This window comes from Trachypithecus francoisi, unplaced genomic scaffold, assembly GCF_009764315.1.
Source record: "Trachypithecus francoisi isolate TF-2019V2 unplaced genomic scaffold, Tfra_2.0 Contig00031, whole genome shotgun sequence".
Taxonomy (NCBI): Eukaryota; Metazoa; Chordata; class Mammalia; order Primates; family Cercopithecidae; genus Trachypithecus; species Trachypithecus francoisi.
In genome coordinates this window covers 461,610-479,674 of record NW_022680464.1, presented here as the reverse complement: position 1 = coordinate 479,674, position 18,065 = coordinate 461,610, and the positions used below count along the sequence as shown (strand labels likewise).

At 42.3% G+C, this 18,065-nt stretch overlaps 1 pseudogene; it reads right to left on the bottom strand.

The window, feature by feature from the left end:
• Nucleotides 1–9,216: 9,216 nt before the first annotated feature.
• LOC117083568 lies at nt 9,217–11,524 on the bottom strand (annotated as a pseudogene).
• Nucleotides 11,525–18,065: the final 6,541 nt, after the last annotated feature.

Sequence of the window (18,065 nt, the reverse complement as noted above, 5' to 3'; positions counted from 1 at the left end):
AAAAGTAAAGTTTACTAAAAGTTAAAACTGTAACATGTATTATAGTAATTTCTATTCTTGTGGCCTTAGACAGTCTAGTCCACAGACATAAAGAAAGGTTCGCTTTGGAAAAGAATGGTTATCATCTTCAAAAAAAAATAACAACAAAAAAAAAACAGGGGGCATAATTTTTATCAAGAGTATTATATGGTAAATTCTTGTCCTGAAATAAATTAACTGGTTGTTTAAAGAAAGAAATGTTTGTAATAAGTCAGAAAGTTAAGGCATGTCAGAAAATTGCCTGTAAAAGTCGCGGAAGAAAAATAATAGAGATTATAAAAAAAAGTGTGTTAAAAAAAGAATTTATGCAAAAAATGTTGTATAATTTAAAAGTAACTAGGCCTCTTGAATGTAAAACTATTAAAAACACAGTTTATATGCAAGTTGTATAAGAAAAGCAAAATATACTTTTGGTAAAAGGAATATAAGGAGGCATAAGACTGTACATTTTTACCTACATTAAAAGTTAAAAAATCATTGTTTTGAAGGTTTCAGCAATTTTTAAAAACGTTAATTTGTAAAGAACATTCTGTGTGTAAACATATTAGCTAAAGTTAAAGAAGTATCATCCAGTTTTTCTGTGAACTGGACATTAAAGTAAAAGCATAACAGGTTTTTCTTAAAGCACCAACCTGCTCTTTAGCAAAAATTGTAAAAGGTTAAAAAGAGTCTATAAAATCTTACCTTATGGTCAAACATTAAAAATTAAATAAATATGTCTACATGGTTTTATTAAAATTAGGTTTAACATTAATAACACTAATATAAAGATAACATTTAGCTTATCTGGTATAAAAATCATATGAGAAGCTTTGTTAAATCTAAAATGGTATTTGGCTTTCTTTGGTTTAAAAACTAATACAAATAGGTGCTAAAGGAAATTTCTCAGTAAAAAGGCACTAAGGACTATAAAGTCCACTGCCAAGGTCCCCACATGTAAAACAAAAGGTCAGTTTCTTAAAAATTATATACTTGGTTAATCTTCCACTTTCCTTTCTCGCAAAAAAAAAAAAAAAAAAAGAGAAAACAACACCTAAAAGTCTTTTAGCACATGTACCACCCCTAGAATTTCCAGTAAAGCAGCACCAGCCTGAAGATCGCGTTCTCATCGAAAGGTGGAAAGAAGAAAAACTTGAGCCAGCCTGGGAAGGACCCTACCTTGTATTACTAACCACCAAGACTGCTGTTCACACAGCAAAAAAAGGGATGGACTCATCATGCCCTAGTCAAGAAAGCGCCACCCCTCCAGAGTCATGGGCCATAGTCCCAGGGGAAAACCCTACCAAACTAAGGCTAAGAAAAATTTAACTCTTTTAATCTATTCTATTACTCTTTCTTCTTTCCTCATTCTGTTGCTGACCATCTAGTTATTAATATAACCAAGTCAATTTCGCCTCAAACTATTGCATTTAATGCTTGCCTTGTTATACCCTGCGGGGACTTGCCAAGTCAAAGACAGCTTTCTACTTCAGAAAAGTACTTTTGTCCCTCCTCAGGGACTTTTGACTCTCCTCAGACTGGGCATTAGCAAACTAGAATCATTTAATCTGGGGAGATTTCGAGAAAGACCCCAGTAACAACCAGGAGTGTTGCCCCCCGATGTACAGCTTTCATTGCCATAGTTGGTCCAACATTCTGTGGACCACTACAGAGAAAGGATGGACTGCCCCAACTGGTTTTTGTAATTTCCTAAAACCATACATTCATTTTACTAGAGGATCATAGAAATTAAAGACTTAAAACAAAGCTTAGCAATTAAGACCGGATACCAAGATGCAAATACCTGGTTAAAATGGATGAAATATTCCATCTGCATGTTTAAAAAAAAAGCAATTGTTATGCTTGTGCACATGGCAGACCAGAGGCCTAGATTGTCCCTCTTCCACTAGGGTGGTCCTCCAGTCGACCAGGTGTAGGCTGCATGGTAGCTCTTTTCCAGGATTCTATAGCCTGGAGTAATAAGTCATGCCAAGCTCTCGCTCTGCTATATCCCAAAGTCGGGCACCCTGTGGTTCAGCCCCCAAGGGCCATCCAGGTTCTGTCTCCCAACACTAAGTTCACTTCATGTTTCTCATGACAGGGAGGAAACAGCATTCCTTGGAGACCTGAAAGGATTCAGTGAGCTTAAGAATTTTCAAGAGCTTATCAATTAGCCCTTGTTCATCCCTGAGCAGATGTGTAGTGGTTTTGTGGTGGACCTTTACTGGGCACTCTGCTGAATAACTGGCATGGCACTTGTACTTTAGTCCAATAGGCTATCCCTTTCACCCTAGCATTTCATCAACCAAAAGGAAAAAAATAAGACATCATAAAGCGAGGGAAGCCCCTTATGGGTCTTTCGACTCTCATGTCTATTTAGATGCAATTGGAGTCTCACAAGGAATACCAGATCAATTTAAAGCTGGAAATCAAATAGCTGCAGGATTTAAGTCAATATTTTGGTGGGTGACAGTTAATAAAAATGTAGACTAAATAAACTACATCTATTACAACCAATAGCAACGAGATTTTCATGAGTTAAAAGAAAAACTCATGTTGGCCCCAGCCCTGAGGCTACATGACCTGACAAAACTCTTTATGCTCTATGTGTCAGAAAGAGAAAAAAATGGCAGTTGGAGTTTTAACCCAGACTGTGGGGTCCTGGCCAAGGCCTGTGGCCTATCTCTCAAAACAACTAGACAGGGTTTCCAAAGACTGGCCCCTAAGTCTAAGGGCCCTGGCAGCAACGGCCCTGTTAGCACAAGAAGCAGATAAACTAACCCTAGGCAAAACCTGATTATAAAGGCCCCCTATGCTGTGGAAACTTTAATAAATACCAAAGGACATCATTGGTTAACAAATGCTAGATTAACCGAGTACCAAAGCTTGCTATGTGAAAATCCCCACATAACCACTAAAGTTTGCAACATCCTAAACCGCACAACCTTGCTCCTGGTATCAGAGAGCCCAATTGAACATAACTATGTAGAGGTGTTGGACTCAGTTTATTCTAGCAGGCCCAACCTCTGATACATCCTTAAACATCAGTGGGCTGTGAGCAGTATGTGGATGGGAGCAGCTTCACCAATCCTTGCAAAATGACTCTGAAGAAGACGACAAGCCCTGCTCCAGTCACACCCAGAAGCTGACTGGTCCATGCACAGCCGAAGCATGAGAAAACTCATCGTGGGACTCATTTTCCTTAAAATTTGGACTTGTGCAGTAAGGACTTCAACTGACCTTCCTCAGACTGAGGGCTGTTCCCAGTGTATACATCAAGTCACTGAGGTAGGACAAAAGGTTGCGAAGTCCTATGATTTAATGGTTATTATAAATGTACTGGAACTCTAAAAAGAACTTTTTGTATAATGTTATTCTATACAAGGTATGTAGCCCAGGAAATGACCAACCTGATGTGTGTTATGACCCATCTGAGCCTCCCATGACCACAATTTTTAAAATAAGATTAAGGACTGAAACTGGTGGGGACTCATAAACGATACGAGTAAAGTGTTAGCCAAAACAGGAGAAAAAGGGGTGCCCAAACAAGTCACCTTAAAATTTGATGCCTGTGCTGTCATTAATAGTAATAAGTTAGGAATAAGGTGTAGTTCTCTTAATTAGAAAAGAGGCAAGCCTGTAATCCCAGCACTTTGGGAGGCCAAGATGGGCAGATCACGAGGTCAGGAGATCGAGACCATCCTGGCTAACACCGTGAAACCCTGTCTCTACTAAAAAAAATACAAAAAACTAGCCAGGCGAGGTGGCAGGTGCCTGTAGTCCCAGCTACTCAGGAGGCTGAGGAAGGAGAATGGCGTAAACCCGGGAGGCGGAGCTTGCAGTGAGCTGAGATCCGGCCATTGCACTCCAGCCTGGGCGATAGAGCGAGACTCCATCTCAAAAAAAAAAAAAAAAAAGAGGCTATATGGCAGAAAATAAGTACATCTGTCATAAATTAGGACTGTGTGGAAATAATGTAAATACTGGTCTTGTGTCATTTAGGCCACTTGGATTTAAAAAAAAAAAAAAAAAGGAGGCCGGGCGCGGTGGCTCAAGCCTGTAATCCCAGCACTTTGGGAGGCCGAGACGGGCGGATCATGAGGTCAGGAGATCAAGACCATCCTGGCTAGCATGGTGAAACCCCGTCTCTACTAAAAACACAAAAAACTAGCCGGGCGAGGTGGCGGGCGCCTGTAGTCCCAGCTACTCGGGAGGCTGAGGCAGGAGAATGGCGTGAACCCGGGAGGCGGAGCTTGCAGTGAGCCGAGATTGCGCCACTGCACTCCAGTCTGCGCGACAGAGCGAGACTCCGCCTCAAAAAAAAAAAAAAAAAAAAAAAAAAAGGAAAGAATCCAGTGTACCTTCAGAAAGGAAAAAATGGCCCTTCTTGTACTAAGGGACAGTGTAACCTCTTAGAGCTAGTAATAACCAATCCCCTTGATCCTCACTGGAAAAAAAGGGGAACGTGTAACCCTAAAAATTGATGGAGGTAAACTGGATCTTCAAGTAAATATCGTGGTTTGAGAAAAAGTTTATAAATGCTCTCCTGAGCCAGTATTTCAAACCTTCTATGATAAACTAAAAGTGCCAGTACCAGAAATTCCAGGAAAAACAAGAAATTTGTTTTTGCAATTAATCGAGCATGTAGCCCAGTCTCCCAATGTCACTTCCTGTTATGTATGTGGAGGAACTGTAATGGGAGATCAACAGCCATGGGAAGGCCAAGAATTAGTACCTATGGACCCAGTTCCTGATGAATTCCTGGCTCAGAAGGATCACCCTGATAATTTCTGGGTCCTAAAATCCTCAATTATTGGACAATATTGCATAGCTAGAGAAGGAAAATAATTCACTCTCTCCATAGGACGACTTAGTTGTCTGAGACAGAAACTGTATAATGGTACCACAAGAACAGTCACTTGGTGGAGTTCAAATCACACAGAGAGGAATCCATTTACTAAATTTCCAAAGTTGTCCCACTTCGAATGTGGACCCACCTGGAGTTCCATGGGGACTGGACATCCCTCACTAGATTATACTGGATATGTAGGCATAGAGCTTATGCCAAATTACCTGACCAGTGGGCAGGTGGTTGTATTATTGGCACTGTTAAACCATCTTTCTTCCTACTGCCCACAAAAGCAGGCGAACTCCTGGGCTTCCCTGTCTATGCTTCCCGCAAAAAGAGAAGTGTAGCTATAAGAAATTGAAAAAATGATAAATGCTCCCCTGAGAGAATCATACAATATTATAGGCCTGCTGCTTAGGCACAAGATGGCTCGTGGGGATACTGGACCGCCATTTACATGATCAACCGAATCACATGGTTACAAGCTGTCTTACAAATAATCACTAATGGGCTGGGCGTGGGGGCTTAAGCCTGTAATCCCAGCACGTGACGTGAACCCCGGGGGCAGAGCTTGCAGTGAGCCGAGATCGCGCCACTGCACTGCAGCCTGGGGCACAGAGCAAGACTCCGTCTCAAAAAAAAAAAAAAAAAAAAAAAATCACTAATAAAACCAGCAGAGCCTTGACTATTCTGGCCCAGCAAGAAAGTCAGATGAGAAATACTATCTATCAAAATAGATTAGCTCTCCACTACTTGCTAGAAGAGGTCTATAGGAAATGTAACCTTACTAATAGCTGCCTACACATAGATAATCAAGGGCAAGTAGTTGAAGACAGAGATATGACAAAACTGGCACATGTGCCCGTGCAAGTGTGGCATGGATTTGATCCTGAGGCCATGTTTGGAAAATGGTTCCTAGCATTAGGAGAATTTAAAACTCCTATAATAAGAGTTATAATAGTAATAAGAACCTGCCCATTACTCCCTTGTTTGCTACCTGTACTTCTTCAGATGATTAAAAGCTTCATTGCTACCTAAGTTCACCAAAATGCTTCAGCACAAGTGTACTATATGAATCACTATTATCTCTCTTGCAAGAAGCCATGGGTAGTGAGGATGTGAGAACTCCCACTAATGAGTGACAGTCTCAAAATGGGGGAATAAGAGAGGAGACCACCCTTTATATCATCTTATGCCCAATTTCTGCCTCCAAAGAAAGAAGAAGTAAAAACTAAAAGGCAGAAATGAAATCCACAAGCAGACAGCCCAGCGCCGCACCCTGGGCCTGGTAGTTAAAGATCGACCCCTGACCTAATTGGTTATGTTACCTATAGATTATAGACATCATATAGAAATGCACTGTGAAAATCCCTATCTTGTTTTGTTCTGATCTAATTACCGGTGCATGCAGCCCCCATTCACGTACGCTCTGCTTGCTCAGTTAATCACGACCCTCTCACACACACCCTCTTAAGAGTTGTGAGCCCTTAAAAGGGACAGGAATTGCCCACTAGGGGAGCTCAGCTCTTGAGATGGAAGTCTTGCTGATGTCCCTGTCCGAATAAATCCCTTCCTTCTTTAACTTGATGTCTGAGGAGTTTTGTCTGCTGCGTGTCCTGCTACACATCTCAAAAAAAAAAAGATAACAAAAAAGAAAACTAAAAAGTGGTATTATGTTTTAATGGCATGTGGACATAGGTGAAATGACCATTGTTTTGTGTCCTGGTATGCCAGCATAAGGAATCAGGATTCCCTGTATAGATCATGGATTATTCATTCCAAGCTTTTCCTACTTAGGCACAATTTGAAAAAATATATATATATATGGTCAAATGGCAGCAGTAAGTTTCCAGCCTGAGAAATCTGACTGTACAAATCCATACACCATCTCAACTTCAGCTTTCCCAGAAAACTGAGTGATGAATCTTGTCAGGGTTTAGCTTGTGACACCAGCAGATTTATAGTATACAAAATCCACTCTGAATTCTGCTTCTGAACTGTTGCATAGCTGGGATCCCCAGTGTAATCCATTTCATCACAACAACTGGGAATCCCTGCTGCAAATAAAGGAAGACGTGGCAAGTATGCAGCTAGTTCTTTCAGGCAAGGACTTGGCAGTTAAAGCAGAAGATAGAAAAGAAATTTTAGAAGAGGCAGGGCAAAATCAGCACATTTCAGTGAGATAAAAGGAAAGAAGCCTTATGGTGGTGTTGCTGAAAGTATGTAGATTTGCATAGTGGTCAGATAATTGGAAGCTAAAAAGAAAGCATGATAGTGGAATTGATAGCCAGTGACAGTAGTTTCAGTAAGTCAAAATTGTTTCAACTCTAGTGAAAACTGCTTTGGCCTACCCCTTAAAGGTTGTAGAGAAGAGCAATGAGGAAAAGTAATGCCTGAACACCATGAATGTTTGTTTTTGACAATGAAAGTAGATTTTAATGGGTTTCAGTCCATAGTCAATATTTACTGATTCACACACACATATATATATAAACATATATACATATATCAGACACTGTTAGGTCTCTGCTGGGTGTCCAAGACAGGTAAGAAAATTAATGTGATAGATAAGAAACATCTCCTGGAAGGAGTGATACCTGTGCTAGAGGAGTCTTAAGTAGGCAAAGAGGGAGAGGGCCTTTTATCCCCAGGAAAGAAATGGGGCAAAAGGTACAATATGGGAAAGGGCATGGCTGAAAGTGATTTGTTTGAATCTTGCTCCAGAAAAACAGAAAGACATGAAACTGAAAGGCAGACAAATGTCAGATCTTGAAGTGATTTATTTAGCCATCGTGAAGACCTGGGCTTAGAATCTAGAAGGCTAACCTAAGAAATTGAGTATTTGGATGGAGCATGAAACCAATGTGATGAAAGTATGCTTTAGAGGCTAGGTGTGGTGATTCATGGCTGTTATCCCAGCACATTGGGAGGCAAAGGCGAGTGGATCACCTAAGGTCAGGAGAGCCTGGCCAACATGGCAAAACCCCATCTTTAATAAAAATACAAAAATTAGCCCAGCATGGTGCTGCACCTCTGTAACCCTAGCTACTTGGGAGGCTGAGGCGTGAGAATCACTTGAACCCAGAGGTGGAGGATGCAGTGAGCTGAGATCACTCCAGTGCACTCTGGCCTGATGACACTGTGAGACTATCTCAAAAAATAAAAAATAAAAAGAAAATAAAGTGTGCATTGGAAAATGTGAAAGGTGGCCTCTTGTGGGAGGTAATTAAAGGCACAAATGTGCTGGAATGCTTTGACAGAAGGTCAAAAATGGCCATTGCTGATGCCAGCTGTGAAATTCCAGCATGTCCTGACACTGATGCAGTCCATGAGTATAATATGTGAAGTTTGTTACTCAAGTGATGACACAAATAATGGTGATCACATTTACTGAGCTGGCTAGGTATGAACTGTAATGAAGATGATCTTTGCCATCTAAAATTCAAGTTTAAAATAACTAGGGAAATGTAACAGAAAATACCGAAGTAGATAGTGTGTATTAACCTTTCTCTGGAGTTTTTGTATGTGCATGTATGTGTAGGTATGTGTGTGCATCTATTCCCTCCTTTGTGCCATCCTAATTTAGACCCTCATATGATTCAGTCCAGATTTTGAGAAGTTGCTTATTACCTTTTCCTAACTCCACATCCTTTTTTTGCCCTTGCCCAATGCCATGGTTTTGAATGTCCCCTCCAAATCTCACACTGAAATTCTGTGGCCATTGTAATAGTGTTGGGAGATGGGACCTTTAAGAAATGACTAGCTGTGAGGGTGCAACCTATCATGACTGGATTGATGGCATTATGTTGAGAATAAGTTAGTTATTGTGCGAGTGGGCTTTGGATCAAAGGATGAGTTTGGCCTTTATTTTCTATTTTCACATGTCCTTCACCATATGATGCCCTCCTGCCATGTTGTAACATAGAAAGAAGGCCTCAACAGATGCAGCCCCTTGGACTTCCCCAGTCTCCAGAAACATGAGCAAAATGAGTCTTTTTACAAATTACCCAGTCAATGGTATTCTGTTGTTGCAGCAGCAAATGGACTAAAGCACTTTATTTTTTTTTCTCTTTAGAGAACTAAATAAACTTACAAAAAGACATGTCAAATTTCCTGTCAAATGATCAAAAAGGCCATATATGTTTTAAAAATTGTACAATAGCCCACCACTGAAATAAAGCACCATTTTCCTCTTCACCTAGTTTTTAGAAATAAGGGAAAAGCAACCATAAATGTAAACATGTAATTGTATTGTTTAATAAGAGAATTATAGGAATTTTAAAATTTTTTATCAGTGCAAATTTCAATCCCTGTTGTCCTGCCTAATCTGTTACCTTTTTGGTGGAAGATCAGTTGTAATTAGGGTGATGTTTGTCCAGTGAAGATGATTGATGAGATGGCCTGGAAAGACAGGCAGCCAATGTATCAAATGTCATAGGCATTTGGAACCACTGGTTGCCTGCTGGTAGCAGGTTAGGATAAGGAGCCTCACTGACTGATACTTCAAAATATCTGGTTGGAAAAGTAGATGGTTCCACTGTCAGCCCCAAAAACTATTCTGTAAGGGAGGTGTGATGTGGTATTGAGAAGTTGTGGTGATAACAAAATTCACATATGTCCATTTGTTTGCATGTAGGTGCTATGAGAGTGCAAATGAATGTTGGTCAATTAATTTAAATGTTGATCTGTGGCAATTTTGTCTGACAGTCCAACTGAAGTTGAAGATGGAGGAGGAAAACCGCTTCTGATTGGGTCAGTTGAACTAGCTGATACAATATTTCCTTGATAGAGGCATATTTAAGTTTGTAGAGGTTGGAAATAAACTTTCTTCACTAGTTTTAGCAGCTAAGCCAGAATTACGATTACCCATGTTACCCCCTGCTCTGAAGTGCTTCTTGTTGAAATCTTCAGCAAATAAAGTAGATAAAGGAGAAGGATTTTTAATCCCAACTTTTCATTCTTACTGAAAGTTGGGGACAGTCACGTTTGAAATTTGGATTACGAGAACTGTAACTAAAACCAAAGGAGAAGTTTATTTAGTGTCATTTTTAACCAAGAGACAAGTGACTATCACAAATCTGACGTGTAAAGTCTCAGATTTCTGTTGTACCACACAAAGTTAATGTTATCAACTAATAAATGCACATTCTTGACTATTTTTAAGAATGCACTTTTTCAGAAAAAAGCATTCAATTAGTAAAGCCCTCAAGTGAAAACATATTATACATTGACAGTGACATTTCACTAATGGCTTTGGTATCTTTATTTGGAGTTCACTGATAAGATTCAAAGTTGTTGGCAAAGTTTTTTATTTATTTATTTATTTATTTTTATTTTTTGAAATTTATTTATTATTATTATTATTTTTTGAGACGGAGTCTCGCTCTGTCTCCCAGGCCGGACTGCAGTGGCGGGATCTCAGCTCACTGCAAGCTCCACTTCCTGGGTTTAGGCCAGTCTCCTGCCTCAGCCTCCCGAGTAGCTGGGACTACAGGCGCCCGCCACCTCGCCGGGCTAGATTTTTGTATTTTTTAGTAGAGACGGGGTTTCACCGGGTTAGCCAGGATGGTCTCGATCTCCTGACCTCGTGATCCGCCCGTCTTGGCCTCCCAAAGTGCTGGGATTACAGGCTTGAGCCACCGCGCCTGGCTGGCAAAGTTTTTTAAGACGCTGAAAGTTTAATGCTTAAGCTGCCCTCAATGATTTCAAAAAATTAAATAATTTTAACCTTAATATTTCACATAATTTTTGAAATCTGGTCTTAACTGCATATATTAGTGTGTTTACTGATGTATAAAATAAAATCATATATATACTCTACATAAAGTAGTAACTGAAAATATTTTGAATACCTTGCTTGAAACAGAGACTTGTTTTTCTTCTGCCAGAAAGTTGGCCAAAGAAGCAGAAGTTTGAAAATTCTGTCGATTGGGCCGGGCGCGGTGGCTCAAGTCTGTAATCCCAGCAGTTTGGGAGGCCGAGGCGGGCGGATCATGAAGTCAGGAGATCGAGACCCTCCTGGCTAACACGGTGAAACCCCGTCTCTACTAAAAATACAAAAAACTAGCCGGGCGCGGTGGCGGGTGCCTGTCGTCCCAGCTGCTCGGAGGCTGAGGCGGGAGAATGGCGGGAACTCGGGAGGCGGAGCTTGCCGTGAGCCGAGATCGCACCACTGCACTCCAGCCTGGGCGACAGAGCGAGACTCCGTCTCAAAAAAAAAAAGAAAATTCTGTCGAATTTTACTAAATACATAGAGATTGAGCTGTTGAACTAAACTTTTCATACTGTCAGTTTCCAATATTCTGTAAGGAGCCCGTCTTTCCAAAATTTCTTTCTTGAAGAGTTCATTAATCACATGCAAGTTCCATTCTCGTCCTATCATATAGACTTGAATTGGTCACTTTCAATTATTTTCCAAAGTTTTTTGGGAAACATCAGGGAAAGAAAATCATTATCTTTATCTGGCTTAGAGACACAAACTGTGTAAGGTGGCCTTTTTGTCAAGGATCCTTGTGACAAAACCCAAAAAGCAGTTTCTTCAATCATTGACCTTAAGTCTAAGTCCCCAGGGAATGTGTTTTCACACAATGGAGACCTAGGGGAGGCTTCTGAACCAGTTAATTCATCTTTGGGAGTTTCTGAGTAAACACCTGCCATCTCAAGTAAATATTTCTTTAGCTACTCTTTCAGGCTGCATTGTTTTCTTTTTTTTTTTTTTTTTGAGACGGAGTCTCGCTCTGTCGCCCAAGCTGGAGTGCAGTGGCCGGATCTCAGCTCACTGCAAGCTCCGCCTCCCGGGTTCACGCCATTCTCCTGCCTCAGCCTCCCGAGTAGCTGGGACTACAGGCGCCCGCCACCTCGCCCGGCTAGTTTTTTTGTACTTTTTAGTAGAGACGGGGTTTCACTGTGTTAGCCAGGATGGTCTCGATCTCCTGACCTTGTGATCCGCCCGCCTCGGCCTCCCAAAGTGCTGGGATTACAGGCTTGAGCCACCGCGCCCGGCCTGCATTGTTTTCAAGACTGCAGCTTCCAAAGCTGCTTTAGAAGGCCTAGGCAGGTAATCTATATCCTCACAGTGGTTCCTAATCTGAGTAGCAATGACATCACAAGAGGACTTTGGTCTCCTAGTAATGTATGTAAAAATTCAGCCAAGTATGAGAAATGAAAATTTCTTCATTTTCATTTTTCATTCCTCATTTCTTTACAGGAAAATTCTTCCCAGAAATGTATCCAGTAAAAACAAAATGTGAACTTACTGCTTACACAATGTGATCTCCAAAATCTCATTCCTGCAGAATCTTTTAAGTAAATAAGGAAATAAATGAATAATGTCCTCAGTACCTGAAATAAAAGTGATTTTCTCCGTTACACACACACTCATACTATATTGGTGCCAGGAGCATAGGGCCTGGTAATTGGACAATGGAAAAAAACAACAATAACAAAAAAAGATTTTAAAAGCTCTGTCAGTTTGGCATGTTGGATTGGAAATTGATGCAGTGCAGAACCTATATGTTAAAAATCCTCTCTCTACTAAGATACAAAAATTTAGCTGAGCATGATGGCATGCACTCAGGTGGCTGAGGCAGGGGAATCACTTGAACCTGCGAGGTGGAGACTATGGTGAGCCAAGATCACACCACTGCACTCCAGCCTGGTGACAGAGCAAGACTCTCAAAACAAAACAAAACAAAAAAAATGCATGGCCTTAGAGATAAAAGTAGGTTACCGGTTGCTGGGGGAGGGGCGGGGGAATACAAAGAACTGTTTAGTAGATAAGAGGTTTCCTGTTGGGTGATAGAAATGTTTAAGAACTAGAGTGAGGTGATAATTGTACAACATCATAAGCATGTAAATTCCATTGAATTGTACACTTTAAAATAATTTTATATTATGTGAAATTTGCTTTAAAAAATTAAGGGCCAGGTGCAGTGAGTCACGCTTGTAATCCTAGCACTTTGGGAGGCTGAGGCGGGCAGATCACGAGGGCAGGAGATCGAGACCACCCTGGCTAACACGGTGAAACCCCATCTCTCTTAAAAAAAAAAAAACAACCATCCTGGCTAACATGGTGAAACCCCGTCTCTACTAAAAAATACAAAAAAGTAGCCAGGCGACGTGGCGGGCGCCTGTAGTCACAGCTACTTGGGAGGCTGAGGCAGGAGAATGGCATAAACCTGGGAGGCGGGGCTTGCAGTGAGCTGAGATCCGGCCATTGCACTCCAGCCTGGGCAGCAGAGCGAGACTCCGTCTCAAAAAACAAAACAAAACAAAACAAAATTAGCCGTGCATGGTGGTGGGCGCCTGTAGTCCCAGCTACTCGGGAGGCTGAGGCAGGAGAATGGTGTGAACCCAGGAGGTGGAGCTTGCAGTGAGCCAAGATCACGCCACTGCACTCCAGCCTGGGTGACAGAGCGAGATTCCGTCTCAACAACAACAACAACAACAGCAGCAGCAGCAGCAGCAGCAGCAAAAAAACACTACTTGAATTTCTCCTTCATAATCAGAGTCAACAACTCCTGGGACTACAGTAATGCCCTGTAAGTTAAGATGGCTTTTGCCTAAATTTAGTCCCATGTATCCTGTTGGTAAAGGTCCCCAAAAACCAGTGGGAACTTTGATGGGTTTGTATCCCACAACTAACTTGATTCTTTCTCTTGGGGCGTAGATCTAATCCTGCACTTCCTGGTGTTCCTGGGGTGGGGGAATCAATGTGCCTCCAGGAACCCATGCCTGAAACAGTGTTGAGGGCTGAACTGGGATTGACCTTATTGTTTGAGGGGCCCGGGTCCAGGCCCCCATTTCGTTTCCCAACAGCGGGGTGCCATTCTGATGAATCTTCAGTGGCACTGATTAGCCCAGTGATATCCTTTGTTACAGTGAGGACAAAGTCCTGGCATTTTTTCTGCTGGGTGGGACAATGCATTGTAGGTCTTTTCTGTCTTGAGGTCTGGCAGCATTCCTTTTTAAAATGTCGTTTTTCCACAATTACAACATTTTCCCATTTTAGGATTTGATCCTTGGCTCCTTTTAGATTTGACTGTTAGGCTTCTGAGCCCAAGCCAAGCCAAGCCATCGCATCCCCTGTGACTTGCATGTATAGGCCCAGATGGCCTGAAGTAACTGAAGAGTCACAAAAGAAGTGAAAATACCCTGCCCCTGCCTTAATTGATGACATTCCACCACAAAACAAGTGAAAATGACTTGTCCTTGCCTTAAGTGATGACATTACCTTGTGAAATTCCCTTTCCTGGCTCATCCTGGCACAGAAACCTCCCCCACTGAGCACCTTGTGACCCCCTACTCCTGTTCTCTAGAGAACACCCCCCTTTGACTGTAATTTTCCTTTACCTACCCAAATACGATAAAGGCCGAGCTAGGTCTGAGGTCCGAGGCCGAGCTAGGTCCCAATTTTTCCTCAGCCTCCACTCCCCCACCATATAATCCTTTTATCACCTTCCCTCCTCACACCCAGTCTGGCTTCCAGTTTTGTTCCACGACTAGCTCTCCCCAACCTGCCCAGCAATTTCCTCTTAAAAAGGTGACTGGAGCTAAACACATAGTCAAGTTTAATGCTCCTTTTTCTTTATCTGACTTCTCCCAAATCAGTTAGCATTTAGGCTCTTTTTCATCAAATATGAAAAACCCAGCCCAGTTCATGGCTCATTTGGCAGCAACCCTGAGATGCTTTACGGCTCTAGACCCTAAAAGGTCAAAAAGCCATCTTAATGTACATTTTGTTACCCAATCTGCTCCCAACATTAAATAAAGCCCCAAAATGAAATTCTGGCCCTCAACCCCCACAACAGAACTTAATTAACCCGACTTCAATGTGTACCATAATAAAGTAGAGGCAGCCAAGTAGCAATGTATTTCTGAGTTGCAATTCCTTGCCTCCAATGTTAGACAAACCCCAGCCACATCTCCAGCGCACAAGAACTTCCAAATGCCTGAACCACAGCAGCCAAGTGTTCCTCCATGACTGCCTCCCCCAGGAGCTTGCTACTGTAATGCCCAGACCTGCGCTGACCCGAAAGCAACCACCAGAGTCCAGAGACAAAGCCAAGTGGCAGGGATCACTTTATTTTGAGTTCGAACTCGGTTCCCTCCAGCTAGGTATCCGATCCTAGGGAGAGACCCTGAGCTCGGTGTTCAGCCGTCTTTTATAGTCAGACACAAACAAGTTACAGCAAGTTACAGAGTCACTGGGAATTTTTACAGTTGTAGGTTTACAATTGGCTGACATTTAAAGTTAAACATTAGTCAGTTGTTCATTGGTTCCCGCCCTTTGACCAAACCACAAACGGCCGCTTGCCCTGCTGGGGACTTTCCAGATAACCTTGTTGTTTTAGCATTAAGGGGAGTTTCCTGACTTTTCTGACCTCTGATATTCAGTATTTTTCCACTCCTCACTACAAGTGCCAGAAATCTGGCAACGAGGCCAAGGAATATCTACAGTCCAGGATTCCTCCTAAGCCGTGTCCCATCTGTGCGGGACCCCACTAAAAACTGGATTATTCAACTCACGTGGCAGCTACTTCCAGAGCCCCTGGAACTCTGGCCCAAGGCTCTTGACTGACTTCTTCCCAGATCTCAGCTTAGCAGCTGAAGACTGACACTGCCCAATAGCCTTGGAAGCCTACAGGACCATCACAGGCGCTCTGGGTAACTCTCACAGTGGAGAATAAGTTCGTCCCCTTCTTAATCAATACGGAGGCTACCAACTACACATTACCTTCTTTTCAAGAGCCTGTTTCCCATTGCCTCCATAACTGTTGTGGGTATTGACGGCCAGCTTTCTAAACCTCTTAAAACTCCCCAACTCTGGTACCAACTTTGACAACATTCTTAATGCACTCCTTTTTAGTTATCCCCACCTGCCCAATGCCCTTATTAGGCTGAGACATTTTAACTAAATTATCTGCTTCCCTGACAATTCCTAGGCTATAGTCACACCTCATTGGCACCTTTCCCCCCAGTTCAAAGCCTCCTTCACATGGCACACATCGTTGTCACCTTTTCCCCCAGTTCAAAGCCTCCTTCGCATCCTCCACTTGTATCCCCTCCACCTTAACCCACAAGTATAGGATACCTCTACTCCCTTCTTGGCGACTGATCATCTAACCCTTAGCATCTCATTAAAACTTAATGTCCCTTACCCTGTCAATGCCAATATCCCATCCCACAGCATGATTTAAAAGGATTAAAGTCTGTTATCACCAACCTGTTAGACCATGGCCTTTTAAAGCCTGTAAACTCCCTTTACAATTCCCCCATTTTATCTGTCCTAAAACCAGACAAGGCTTGCAAGTTAGTTCAGGATCTGCACCTTATCAACCAAATTGTTTGCCTATCCACCCCGTGGTGCCAAAGCCATATACTCTCCTATCCTCCATATCTCCCTCCATAACCCATTATTTTGTTCTAGATCTCAATCGTACTTTCTTTACTATTCCTTTGCACCCTTCATCCCATCTTTGCTTTCACTTGGACTGACCCTGGCACCTAACAGGCTCAGCAAATTACCTGGGCTATACTGCTGGAGTTTTTGCCCCCGGCCCAGGACGGGCAAATTGAGTTTACTCATGTGCTTTTAGGCTTCAGACAGCCCCCATTACTAAAAGTTAGCTAAAAAAGCAGCTAGCATTCCAACTTCTATTCCTCATGGCAGTTTTCCTCCTTCACATCGGTCATATACCGCAAGGCCTCAGACAGCCCCCATTACTTCAGTCAAGCCCAAATTTCTTCCTCATCTGTTACCTATCCCTCGACATAATTCTCATAAAAACACATGTGCTCTCCCTGCTGATCATGTCTGGCTAATCTCCCAAACCCCAATCCCTTCTACAAAACAACTCCTTTCCTTCCTAGGCATGGTTAGTGTGGTCAGAATTCTTACACAAGAGCCGGGACCGTGTCCTATAGCCTTTCTCTCCAAACAACTTGACCTTACTGTTTTAGCCTAGCCCTCAAGTCTGTGCGCAGCAGCTGCCCCTGCTTTAATACTGTTAGAGGCCCTAAAAATCACAAGCTATGCTCAACTCGTTCTCTACAGTTCTCATAACTTCCAAAATCTATTTTCTTTCCCCCACCATCGCTCAAGACAATGTTTTTTCTGATAAGTTAGGTAAAAAAGCAGCCATCAAAAGGCAACAGATCCCATCACTGAGGACAATGCTTATGTTGATAAGTTAGCTAAAAAAGCAGCTAGCATTACAACTTGTATTCCTCATGACAGTTTTCCTCCTTCACATCGGTCACTCCCACCTACTCCTCCTCTGAAACTTCCACCTATCAATCTGTTCCCACACAAGGCAAATGGTTCTTGGACCAAGGAAAATATCTCCCTCCAGCCTCACAGGCCCATTCTATTCTGTCGTCATTTCATAACCTCTTGCATGTAAGTTATAAGCTGCTAGCCCACCTCTTAGAACCTCTCATTTCCTTTCCATTGTAGAAATCTATCCTCAAGGAAATCACTTCTTAGTGTTCCATCTGTGATTCTACTACTACTCAGGAATTTCTCAGGCCCCCTCCCTTCCCTACACATCAAGCTGGAGGTTTTGCCCCCAGCCCAGGATGGGCAAATTGACTTTACTCACATGCCTTTAGTCAGGAAACTAAAATATCTCTTGGTCTAGGTAGACACTTTCAATTGATAGGTGGAGGCCTTTCCCACAGGGTCTGAGAAGGTCACCATGGTCATTTCTTTCCTTCTGTCAGACACAGTTCCTCAGTTTGACCTTCCACGTTATACAGTCTGATAATGGACCCGCCTTTACTAGTCAAATCACCCAAGCAGTTTTTCAGGCTCTTGGTATTCAGTGAAAAGTTTATATCCTTTACTGTCCTCAATCTTCAGGAAAGGTAAAACAGATAATGGTCTGTTAAAAACACACCTCAGCAAGCCCAGTCACCAATTTAAAAAGGACTGGACAACACTTTTACCACTTTCCCTTCTCAGAATTCAGCCTGTTCCTCGGAATCTACAGGATATAGCCCACTTGAGCTCCTGTGTAGACACTCCTTTTTATTAGGCCCCGGTCTCATTCCATACACCAGCATAACTTGAACTGCACCCGAAAAACTTGGATAGAGCCTAAAAACTCACCAACCAAGCAAGTAATTATGCAGAACCCCTTTAGGGTCTCTCTAATTACATGTCCTGGGTCCTCCCAATTCTTAGTCCTTTAATACC